Source organism: Cryptomeria japonica, chromosome 6, assembly GCF_030272615.1.
Source record: "Cryptomeria japonica chromosome 6, Sugi_1.0, whole genome shotgun sequence".
NCBI lineage: Eukaryota > Viridiplantae > Streptophyta > Pinopsida > Cupressales > Cupressaceae > Cryptomeria > Cryptomeria japonica.
Window position 1 is genome coordinate 506,721,660 of NC_081410.1, and position 14,159 is coordinate 506,735,818.

Genomic DNA, 14,159 nt, shown 5'->3' on the forward strand with positions numbered 1-14,159 from the left:
TTATATTTGAGGGATGGAGATTAACATCATATAATATCAATAAATACTACTCCCAACTTTGAATATTTTCCCCTCAAACTATCTCGGTTCTCTAGCTAGTAAGGCACTATCATTACAAAATTATTCCAAAGACTCCGAAAGCTAAAGATAATGGTAAAAGTGTGAATTTTGCAACATGAGGATGTGAATGATGTAAAAAAATAAATCAAAATAATGGAAAAAATGAAATGCAAAGCACCCATAACATAATTGAGTTTGAATCTAATGATAGTGAAAGCCTTGCTCTACTAGGGTTTCATTCCAAAGCGCTTGTGCCTGACCCTACTCGGTGTTGGTTCCCAATGGGAATGATGGATGGAGAGGCCTGTGGACGTCCCCATCTTTGCCGCACTCTAGTAATGGGGCCCCTGTGGACTCTATTGCTTTGGGTCAAAATATTGGCGCTCATATTGTGGCATAGTAGAGATTTACTATACTTCCCCCTGCTTCTCCATAGCATCAGTTAGATTCCTCTTTCTCTAAAGAGGAACGTGCAATTTTTGTTGAAAAACTGATGGGAGATAAACTTTTAAAAAAATTTAAAATACCCCACCAGACTAAGCCACTAGGGTCTTGCAAAATCCAAGGATAGCCAATGGAGGTACCTAATGAATTGTTCAGTGATGTTATTGTTGAACTAAGCCTTTCTTTGGTTAGTAAGTTCCTTGCCTTCCATCTTAATATTGAGCGAGTCAGGAAATGGGTTGATCTACAATAGAAAGTTAAAGGTAGTGTTAAAGTTAGTTCTAGGTAGTGTTAAAGTTAGTTCTATGGCCAATGGGATTTTTCTCTTTAGCTTTGTGAACTAGAGAATTTAGTGAAGATTCTCATTGAAGGCCCTTTGACCTATGGTAGTAACTTTCAAAATTTCCCCTCTTGTAAATGGAAGCCAAGGTTAGAAAATAGGAAGGATCTCAAGATTGTGGCTCCAACATGGATTCGTCTCCTAGGCCTTCCCCTAGAGTTTTGGGCCTCTAGTATTTTTAGAGGGATTGTTACATTGTTTGCAAAACCTTTAACACTGTATAGAATATCCCAAAATAAATGTAGGCTTATCTTTTCTAGGATTTGTGTTAATGTGGTTGTTACCTCTATCCTTCCCAATCATGTTACCCTTCACTCAAGATTTAAATATTAGGTTCAACCTATTAAATACGAAAATTCTAGAGCTTATTTCTAAGTCTATAAAAAATATAAACATTTTAGCACTGGTTGCAAGAAACAACTGATAAGGAAATAATCAACTCCTAACAATGGTTCTCTAGTCACTTCTACTTCAAAAACGATCCTGCCAATAGATTTGAGCTACCTTTGGTTCTTGGGGCTACCCGTGGTATTCCAATAGTTGTAGAGGTGGAGAAGACTCATAGATCAAATAAAAATAAATAGATGGGTGATCTTCCTACATCCTCATCTAAGCTAGATTAGTTTATAAAGAAACCTATACAGGAACACATTGATGAAGGGGTTAACTCTGGCTTACCTTAGCTAGACCACCTTAAGGTATTTGACATATCATTGAAAAAAGACCCAAAAGAGAAAAAGAAAATGATGATTCGATAATCAAAGTAAATAATTATCACAAAATTCAATCACATGGTGATGGATATAAGTTTTTCCAAGAATAGGACAACACAAAGTGACAACATGAGGTTAGAGATTGGAGGTAACCTGCTAAATGGTAGACTTAATAGTCAAAATATCAATATCTTGAATGATTCAAGTCCTATGAAGACTTAGAAAAATGCTAAGAGATTGATGGAGGGCATCCTCACCAAAACCACATTAGGGAGATTTATTTCCCCCAACTTACCTAACCAATAGGTACTAAGTCTTCCATAACTTCACAAATATACTCACAACGCTCTTGTTCCACTCACAAGGCTACAATAGCCCAAAACTCACCCAAGCTTTTCAATCCCTTAACCAACCACTTACACACATTCCTCCATGCATACTCAACTCCCTTAAACCCCAAACCATTCTTCATATCATTTAAACACCATTAGTCTCCTTTGTACTCACACAACCAAGCTTGCCCCAACTAGGAATCCCACTTTCCACTAGTTCCCAACTTCACAACTTCCCACAAGTATTCCTCACAAACACATAACTCCCTTTTCAATCCTAAAAGTCTTATCAACATTTTCACTTTGGATTCTCTCTACCCATCCAACCTCCCAAAATGACAAAACAATATTCATTGAGGACTCACTATTTTTAGGACAGTGAACAACATGTTTAGGACAACCAACAACATGTTTAGGATAGTCATATATTAAGGTTTCTTTACCACTTCTCCATGAATCCAAAGGCTTCTAAAGACTCAATATTTTCTTCCCAAACACTCACCAAATCCAACTATAAAATAAATGAGCATTCAAACTCATAAACACAAGTTCTTGTTAAATTGTCAAACTAGGACAACCGCTAGCAATATTCGGATAGTCAATAAGTTTGTGCATTTGGATTATTTTCCCAACTTTAAAACCATTTTTACACATCAAGGGAACCCTAAAACACTCTCCACAACCCTCACTTGACCTTCCAAGGTCTCACAATGTACTTTTTCTAACCAAAACTCCTCCAACACACTGGTGTCCTAGACAAACACAATTTCAGTCATCTTTCTCTTTGTTTGCACGTGCCAAAATCATGTATGAATCCCTTAAAAAAAAAGGAAACTAAAATGCATATATTTTCCCTCCATTCCACAAATTTTTGGCTCTTGATCACGTGGAATGGAGAATATTTACATTTTATAATGTCTCAGCAAACCCTAGGGTAGGGTTTTGACTATTTTTACAAAAATTAAGAGAACTCCCTCAAAACTTGATGAAATGAAATTAAAAGAAAACAAGAATACTAAGTATTCACCCCTCTATCATTTCAAAATTATTTATAATGCAGATAAATTATTTTTGAATAAGAAAAAAACTTGTTTTCAGACTATCACATCTGAGAAATGCAAGAAAGTGCAGAAAATTCATAACTTTGTTGATTTTTGCTTATAACATTCACCAAATAGAAATATCCAAATGTTTAAAAGGATTTTATAATTCCTTCCAAGCCTCCACACAGTTATAACCACCTTTAAAACTCAGTTTTTTTTAAAAACACATAATTACCCATACAAACTCAAAAGTTGCTTAACAACTCTTTCGTCAATTTTGACAATTTTGTTCCAAATTGCATCTAGACTTAATTTATGTCTCCCATACCCCAATAAATACTCAAATAGGTAAAAATAGGAGAAAAGGACCCTTAAATATCATAAAACAACATATTTGACCCGTTGACACTCAGTTTCAACATATTGACAACTTTTGACAATTTTTTACAATATTGACTAGATGACTTCAACATGACTCAAAACACCTTCTAATGACTTCAAAAACACTTATTACATCAAGAATGATCATGATTGACCTTATTACACTTGAACTCAAAAAAATTAAAATATTGTATCATGGCCTCACTAAGGATTAAAGACCTATTAGGTGCTCTTGCACCATACTCCCAGCCTTGAAAGATTTCCAAGTGTTTTGGAACCAATGTACCTGCAAAAAAAATTGATTAGATTCTCCTCTCTTTCCTTGAAATGATCTCATCTTCACTTTAGGCTTGTACATATCTTCTTATTGAATTTTCATGCTTTCTTGGCTACTTGGATCCCTCATGCTTCCTCTGCCAACTTGGATCTGCACTCCTATGCTCAAATTTTCCATCATCCATCCAATTCCAATTTGTCCTTCAACTTCATTCATGTCAAAACAACCTATACCCTAACTATTCACTTTCATATTTACCTTTGGTCTAGCATTCATCAGCAAAATCAAGAATCAACAACAAGCTCCTTTTACCTTTTGCCTCATACCCTGTCTCCTCACATCTATTACCAACTTCATCATACCTAGAATCACTATTAGAATAGTATGCATCTACCTCACAACCAAAATTATAATCCAAGGACAACTCATTGTTTTGACGTTAGCATATCCTCTCTTTTCCAACTCACTTGGAGACCACACACACTCTTTAGTCTTCTCATGGCCCGTCACTATCAAATATTTAGTCTTAGTCTATTCCCTCATTGAGAACCTCATCTCATTCTTTACCTGCTCATCTTCACCCTTCATGGTTACTAAAACTTCCATCTCTTTCTCAATCTCATTACCTCTACTTGCCATGCTCCCATCTTGGTTTACTTCAACCAACTTCTTCTCCATTACATGCCATTCCATCTAGCACTCCTTCTCACTCACTTCCAACTCATTATCCACCTTTATCACTGTATTTTCAACCTCATAACCCACTGTCATAGTGGCACCTTGTTGTCCTATACCTTTTTCCATCTTCAATGGACATAACATAGTATCAATCATGATCTTCTTACCATTTTCAAGACCTTCAAGACTTGTTTCTTTGTTGTCATCTTCGATACCTTTATCCTTTACCTTTATTGCACTATTTAGAACCTCCTTGCCAATAGGTTCACTATCCTCTTCATCAACTATCTGTTGCACCTTGTATTCTTGTCCATTCAGTAGTCAACTCACCTCTTCCTTTGTGTCTTCACTATCCCAACTCTATAACTCGTTGTCTTTTCTCATGTCCTTATCCTCTTTCTTTGTTAGGATCTTTGTCCCAATCTCACATACCCCTGCACTCTTCAAGGTTGCCTACTTCAAAACACCATCATCCTTCATCTTCATTGAACATGAAGATGAAGGCCAACAAAGAGGAATAACAAACCTCGAAGACAAGAAGTGCATAGGAGATAGGGTAACCCACAAAATAGGACCACCCTAGGAGGTGGGGACAGGGGTGCCACACCCCTGTCCTGCCCTATTTTGCAGCCATCTTCATCTTCATGTTCCTGATGCATTAGGAACTCTCTTCTTCCAATCAACCCTATCCTTGCCACCTTCATTGATGCCTCAACATCCTGCAATGGATTCAACACAAAATTTTCTCCATCTTTGTCAATGGTATATGTATTCTTCCTACCTTAATGTAATGAAAATCTATCAAAGTGCCAAGCTTTACCGAAGATCATATGACAATCCTTAAAATGCATAACATCACAAAGAACAGTATCATAATATGGACCAATTTTGAAATCCACAAATGATTTTCCCCTAACATCAACCCATTGATCATCATTTGCCCAATATACTCTCTAAGGTATTTCATGAGGTTTCCTTGGCAAATTAAAATTTTCAACCATTTCCATTGAAACTATCTTGTATAATAAACCATTGGCAATAACCATCTTACATCCCTTACCTTGACATTTGCAATTTGTCCTGAATATGGATTGTCTTTGGGTCATCTTCTTCAACTTGGCATACCTTACTCTCATTTGTTCAATCTTCTGCATGATGGCTTCAACTCCTTCAACCTCTAAATCTCCACTTGATCTACTTGCTATCTCTAATGTAGAACATCCTCACCAAAACCACATTAGGGATATTTATTTCTCCTAACTTACCTAACCAATAGGTACTAAGTCTTCCATAACTTCACAAATCCACTCACAAGTCTACAATAGCCCAAAACTCACCCAAGCTTCTCAATCCCTTATCTAAACACTCACACACATTCTTCCATTATTACTCAATTCCCTTAAACCCCAAACAATTATCCATAGCATTTAAACACCTTTTAGTCTCCTTTGTACTCACACAAACAAGGCTTCCCCAACTAGGACTCCCACTTTCTACTAGTTCCCAAATTCACTACTTGACACAAGTATTCCTCACAAACACATAATTCCCTTGTCAATCCTAAAATCCTTATTAACATTTTAACTTTGGATTCTCTCTATCCACCCAACCTCCCAAAATGACAAAACAATGTTCATTGAGGACTCACTATTTTTAGGACAGTCAACAACATGTTTAGGACAGTCATATATTAAGGTTTCTTTTCCACTAATAAATGCCTCCAAAGGATTATAAATACTAAATAGGGTCTTACCAAACACTCACCAACTCCAACTACAAAACCAACTAGCATTAAAACTCATAAACACAAGTTCTTGTTAAATTGTCAAACTAGGACAACCACTAGCAATTTTAGGATAGTCAATAAGTTTGTGCATTTGGATTGTTTTCTCAACTTGAAATCCCTTTTTCCACATCAAGGAAAACCTAACCCATTCTCCACAACTCTCACTTGACCTTCCAATGTCTCACAATGTAGTTTGTCCAACCAAAACTCCTCCAACACACTGTTGTCCCAGACTGAGACACAATTTCAGTCAAATTTCTCTTTGATTGCAGGTGCCAAAATCATGTATGAATCCCTGAAACAAAAAGGAAACTAAAATAAATATATTTTCCCTCCATTCCATAATTTTTTCTCCCTTGATCACGTGGAACGGAGGCTATTTACATTTTATAATGTCTCAGCAAACCCTAGGGTAGGGCTTTGACTATTTTTACAAAAATGAAGAGAACTCCCCCAAAACTTGATGAAAAGAAATGAAACAAAAATAAGAATACTCTTTATTAACCCCTCTATCATTTAAAAATTATTTATAATTCATACTGATGAGTTTTTAATAATAAAAACACTTGTTTTTAGACTGTCATGTCTAAGAAATGCAAGAAAGTGCAAAAAAATCACAACTTTATTGATTTTTACTTATTGCATCCACCAACCAGCAATCTTCAAATGTGTACAAGGATTTTATAATTTCTTCCAAGTATCCACATGGTTATAACCACCTTTAAAAATCATTTCAATAACAAACACATAATTACGCTTACAAACTCAAAAGTTGCTTCACAATTCTTTTGTCAATTTTGACAATTTTGCTCTAAATTGCATCTAGATTTAATCTATGACTCACATGCCCCAATAATGACTCAAATAGGTTAAAATAGGCAAAAAATACCCTTAAATATCATAAAAAAACATATTTGACCCATTGACACTCATTTTCAACATAATGACAACTTTTGACAATTTTTGACAATATTGGCTATATGACTTCAACATGACTCAAAACACCTTCTAATGACTTCAAAGACACATATTACATAAAGAATGGTCATTATTTACCTTATTAAATTAAATGAACTCAAAAACCTTAAAATATTGTATCATGGCCTCTAAGGCATAAAGACCTATTAGGTACTATTGCACTAGAGATAAGACAAGATGTCTAGTCCTAGTAATAAAAAGAATGTGAATATTTTTAGATTCATAAGTGAGAAAGTAGAAAAAATTATTAATTTGGATCTAGACTTTAATAATATAAAAGATAATCTATCCCTCTTGAGATTCTCTTCTACACTTCCTCCTAGTAAATCCAAGAAGATTCATGAAGAGGAAGATTCAGAAATGGAGTGGACACAGGTTAGAGCCAAACCTAAAAAGAAAAACAAGGCAGATGTGTGAGTGAATGCTAATATTGGTAGACCTTCTTAGAGTGGCACAAGAAGTAGGGATGTGACCAAGGAGGTGACTGTGGGAAGTAGAGGACCCCTAATGGTCTCTCCAACTCAAAAAAGAAAAAGAAATCATAAGTTTGGATCTCCTTAGGTGAGGATCCACTCTTTAAGAAAAAGGATCAGATGATTTTTCCCCTTGTTTAGATGAATATTTTGTCCTAGAGTATGAGATACTTAAATTGCCTCATGAAGAAACATATTATCCAATGCACATTGCTAGACAAGAGGGTTGATATTCTTCTCCTTCAAGAAATGAAAATGAAAATAGGAAGTGTTCCAAAACACTATCAAGCATATTTGGCCTTGTTATGATTTTTATGTTAGTGATATTGAGGGTTCTTTGGGTGGAATTGCCACTTTGTAACTTGACCTCCTTTTCTGGGATTATGTGCCACTCATCCAAGAATAGTCTAATTGTTAGGATGTAAAACTTGAAGATGGGTCAATGTTGGAATCTTATTAACATATATGCACCAAATGTTAGATCTCCCAGAGATTCTATTTGGAACTCCCTTACCTCTCTTATCTTGAATAGTCCGACTAATTTTTGGATGTTGGGTGCAAACTTTAATTCTCTCTTGTACCATTTTATAAAAATAGGGTGGTTCTAATGAGCTTTTAGAAAGCATGACTTATTTGGCTGATTTTATTTCTATTGTAGAACTAATGGATACAGGGTTACAAGGCTCACTATTTACTTGGTCAAATAAGAGGCAGGGTAATCATCATATCCAAGTTAGATTGGATAGGTTCTTAGTTTCAAGTAATTGGGATAATTTAAATAATCTTTCCTTTCCTTCTCTTCATGATATGAGGTCTGGTCGCAATGCTATTATATGATCTTGGGATGAAGGATTAAAGAAGGGCCCCTTTCCTCTTAGATATGAGATCATGTGGACATACCACCCAAACTTTAGGAAGCTTATGGAATAGTGATGGAGCACTCTATTTGATGAGACACCCATGTTTTTGGTGACACAAAATTTCAAGATAATCAAGGACAAAGTTAAAGGGTGGAAGTTAGTCTCATTTGGCAACATCTTTAATTATAAGAAACTAATTACCTCAAATCTGAAAACTGTCCAAGATAGATTTTAGTTAGGTACATAATGAATTGGAGGATTTAATGGAGGAGAAATACCTAAGAGATCAATGGATTAGACTTAACAAATAGGAAGAGGGTTTTTGGAAACAAAAATCCTATGTTAAATGGCTAAATGATGGGGAAAGAAACATCAAATTCTTTTGTCAATTTGTTATAAAATATAGGATCAGGAATAGGATAGGAAGACTTTAGAGGCTTAATGGAACTCATACGGATGATGATGAAGAGATCTCTAATATGGATGTACCTTCTTTGTTGATTCTCACAATAATGTTCAAAATGATTTCATGGACCCTTTTGGGATGTTGGAGGTTATCTCAGAGGTGATTCCTTACTTGGACCTCAAAAAAATAACTTCAAATGTCTCCTTTCAATAATTTAGGGATGTGGTCTTCTCATTTGGTGCCTTTAAAGCCCCAGGACCAGATGGATTTCCCTAGGCTACCTTTCTCTAAGAATTTTGGGACCTAGTTGGGATGAATGTGTACAATGTTGCATGATATTTCTTTAGAACTAGTAACATCCTCAAACAAATTAATTCTAAATTTATATCTATTTAATCCCCAAATATGACAATGTTGCTTCTTTGAAATACTTTCGGCCTATTACCCTATGCAATACCCTTTATAAGATCATATCTAAAATCCTTGTTAATATGCTCAAAATGGTTTTAGATAAGATGATTTCAGATAATCAAATGGTGTTGTTAAGGGTAGACATATTTTGGATGTTGACATTACTACTTATGTATTGACACATTTCATGGAATCAAGTAAGAAGGCGTGCATGGCTCTTAAACTTGATATCTCCAAAGCCTATGATAACTTAGTTTCTTGAAATTCCTCTTTTGAAGTCCTTTAAAAATATTGTTTCAAAGGTAGATAATTGAAAATGATTTATGAATGTGTTACCTCTCCTATGTGTTCAGTGTTGTTCAACGACTCTCCAGAAGGCTAATTTTCCCATGGACAAGGGCTTAAATAAGGTGATCCTCTATCCTCTTACCTATTTATAATTGTTGTGGAAGTCCTCAAAAGAAATATTTAGAGTTAAGGAGATTAGAGAATTCTTAAGGGTGTCAAAGTTGCTTCCCATCTACCTCCTCTTACCAATCAACAATTTGTGAGAGAAATCTTAGACAATTAAGCTCACTTATATGGACAACACATTAATTATCAGAAAATTAAAATCTACTTTTTCAATGTCCTTCCTTCCTTACAAACTAAAAATACCAAGACCCTTGGTTGCAGTGCTGCTTCACTCCTTGATTCTTACTTGGGTCTACCCCTTTCCATAAAATTCCCTTCTAAAAACTTTTGGAATAACCTCATTGAGTGTTTTCATAAAAAACCTTGTAGATGGAAAGGAAAATTATTGAGCCTTGTAGGCAGAGTTTAGCTTGTAAAATTCTATTTATAGAATACACCTATATACTTTCTTTCTCTTAAAAATCCCTGGAGTTATAGCTGATAATATTAAAAAAATCCAAAGTAATTTTATATGGACTGGTACTAAAGAAAGGTTTCATATTTCCCTAGTTACTTGGGATAGAGTGTGTAAGCCAGAAAATTATGGTGGACTTGGGATTTGTAGAATCGGACCTTTTAATAGGGCTCTCCTGTCCAAAATATGATGGTAGATTATTGAAGAGGATAAGGATTAGGTAGGAATCATTAGGGATAAGAATCTCAATAATGCCCCATTTTCTACCCTTATTTATGATATTAGTTAGCCTTTAGGATCTATCTAGAATAATATTCTAAAAATTAGAAATGTGTTAAAAAAAGGGAGGCAATAATATTGTTGGAGATGGAAGAAACATAAGATTTTGGGAAGATATATGGTATAGGGATGCGGTGCTTGCTAGATTCTACGAGAAGAAATAATCGAAATAGGATTTGATGTTAGTCGTAGATCACATGCAACTCCAAGGAATAGATGATCAAAGATCAAAATAGCTGAAAGAAGATAAATCTGATATGAGAGAAAAGAATAGAGACATAAGAAAATTTGGAGAAGACTCTCACCGAGATATCACTGAACTAGTGAAGGTGAGAGTATAGTGCTTATTATATAATAAAATAAAAGCATATACATCCAAGGGGTCCATTAAATCCTACCTCCATAAAAAGTGGGAGGTTTTACCTACTACCCCATAAAAGGTTGGAGGTTTTTACCTACTTGGTAAATTTCAAAACATGTGGCATAACCTCCTTACATGAAAATAAAAAGGGATTGACAAAGTTGTCACATAAGGCCAAAAGAGGGTGAGAAACCCAACTACCCCATAACCCACTTAGGAAATGACAAAATAGTGGTTATGAGAGGTGGCACAACAAGCTAAAAGAGGGTGTGTAACTCAACTACCCATGTGAGGTGGAGAGTTACACATTTAGCTGAAGTATTTCACCATGTGTCCTCATATTAACCACTCCTAATAACCTAAGCAAGCTTAAATAATATGTGTCTAGGAAAAATAAATACCCCCAACATAAGGAAAAAAACAAAAAAACCTACACTAACACCCACCCTTAAGCGTAGCCTAGGTAGGTGAAAAGATGGGTCATGATAAACGAGGTCATATAAGGTACCCATGTACATATAGATCCCCAAAAAAAGAGGAAGCCCCCATAAAAGGAATACCCCCTCCCCCTAAATAGGGAGATAAAAAATGGACTAAGAATCCCCTCATAAAGTAGACACCTGTTGCATCCCAAGAAAAGATCACAAATGAAGGAACTTGCTTTCAATGAAGGGTTTGATGAAGATTTTCGTAGTCTCCTCCAATGTAGCACAATACTTAAGATCAATGATGCCTTCCTAAATTAACTCCTAAATTTAGTTCATATGTATCTCAATGTGTTTCATCCTCTGGTGATGAACTAGATTTATTGAGATTTGTATAGCACTTTGATTATCACAAAAGATGATGGTAGGATTTCTAACTGGAATACCAAACTCAATGAGAATATTTTGAAGCCAAGTAACCTCAATGGTCGCATTGAGTACCCCTCGATACTCAACCTTTGTTGATCAAAGAGAAATTGTAGAATGCTTCTTGCTTGACCAACAAACTAGACCGGAACCAAGTGAGAAGGAGTACACCTACTCAATCTGAATTTATATATCCCACCAAGCCAATATCCACACCTGTTGCATACTGAATTCCATAATTGTGAGTACCCTGAATGTAGTGGAGGATTTGCTTAGTTGCTTTCTAATGCAACTCATGTAGCTCCTGCATGAATCTAGAGACCATGCCCAAAGCATATGAAATGGCGGGTCTTGTATGAGTTGAAATTAGATGAGGCTCCCAACAAGATCGATTTAAAGTGCCAGCACCCAAGGGTGAAGAGAACATAGCCTCAAGTTTGACCCCTAACAAAAATGGAGTAGGTGTAGGCTTACAATCAACCACGCTAAATTTGGAGAGCATATCAAATGCATACTTGGGTTGTATAGGGAAAATACTAAAATATGACTGAGTGATCCCAATCCCAAAGAAGTAATGCAGAGACCCAAGTCTGGCAGCAAAAATCTATCATATAGAGTAATTTTTATTGCCTTGATGGTGGATGAGTGACTCCCTATGATCAGCAAGTCATCAACATAGAGAACTAGAAATGTGAGAGTATCGTCTTGTTGTAGTATGTATATGTTTGGATTAGAATGGAATCAAGTGAAACCAACTATTATAAGTAATGAGTCCATCTTGGCATACCAAGCTCGAGGGGCCTATTTAAGACCATATAGAGACTTTCAAAGTCTACACATGAGGGAAAATGAACAAACCCCTATGGTTGCTCCATGTAGATTTCCTCCTGAAGGTCACCATGAAGAAATGTACTCTTCACATACATTGGATGAACTTCCCAATGATGAGTTGCATCTATAGCAATAACAAGGGTATGTGCAGGATCATGGTGTGCCAAAACAGGCCCTTAAGTGGCAATGAAATTTCAAAAAATCAGATTTATGCAACTTGACATGAAAAATTGAATAAGTTATGAACATTACTTTTAAAATATGTAAGAAGATAATCTATAGAAATTTGAATGTAGTTTCTAAGCTACTAGTTGTTTTGTGAAAAAAAAAATCCTATTTGATGAAAATTTCAAATTTCAATGCAGTGGTACAAAAATTTCAAGAAAAAGATAAGAAGTAGGTGTATGTCTGACCACCCTAATCACAATCAAATCATAATATTTTTTTTATAATATTTATAATATAAGTATTAGACTCATGTCCGGATGTCACACATATTTTTTTATAATTTTTATAAAGTAAATAATTATTTATGAATTTTTTACTACAACTTTTCAGAAATTCAGAAACTCCTACACGTAACCACCTTAACTTGGTCAAAACCTTATGAAATTCTTTTTTTTTTTTTAAATTTATATTAGACGAAGCATTGGATGTGACGCATGTTTTGGATTCAAAAAATGTTATGCGGTTTGAAAGTTATGAGTGTTTTTCAATCAGTCTATCAATCGGGACTTTTGTCAAAATTCAATTAGAAAATAAATAAAAATTATTTATTAAAGTTGAAATAAGACAAGCCTTATTTGTTGGAAATCTGAGAACATCCTTAAAAAAACCTTTTCATTTTATCAATTTTGGTTATAAAAAAAGTCGTCAGCCACTAGTGTAAAGTCCGCAAAATCAAGGAATACTAAAAAACAAGTTTTTTCAATTGACTTTCCAGGCTTGTCACTTCCAAGCCAAATCCCAAAGCGAACCCCAATGAAAATATGGAGGGAAAAATTTATGTTTTAAAATTGGATATCCGTTAAAATCGGATATCTGATGGATATCCGTTTTTGAAAAAATAAAAAATATATTTTAGTGAATTGGGCATAACTTTTGCGTTTTATATCAAAATTTTGATTTTTTATAGGCATTGGAAAGGTAATTAAGAGCTCTATGATATGGAATAGGTGTATTTTCAATTATTTGTTTTAAAAAAATAATTATAATTCATTTAAATTTATCCTTCATTTTTAAAACATAAAAAACTCATGACTTTTTCATATGATTTCCCTATTGCATGAATTTTTGTAACCATCATCTCAAAATAAACTAAATAAGTAGTTAATTAATAATAGAAACTTTATGAATTTTATTGAGTTCGATAAATTTTGATAAACCATGTTATCTATGTTTGTTCCTTTCTCCACCTCTCTCTCCTAAACCTATCACTCCACCTGTTTGTTTCTTCCTCCCTCTCTTTTGTCCATATTTATACATCTCTCTCTAGACCTATATCTCTAACTGTCATTGAATACCTCATTCATTCTCTCAAGATCTACAAGGTTCTTACATTTCTACGTCTTCATAATTTCCTCCTCTATGTCACTCTCTCTTCCCTAAGATCTAGACTAGTCTCTCTACATTTCCTTCTCATCTCTAGCAACAAAATTCAAAGGGGACAAGGAGTTGGGGAGAGAGCCGAGAAGGAGAGATTAATTGGGGGGAAGAGAGAGTGTGAGAGAGAGAGAGCTAGAGGTAATTATGTGGAAGGCGAAGAAAGAGAGAATGAGAGGGAGAGT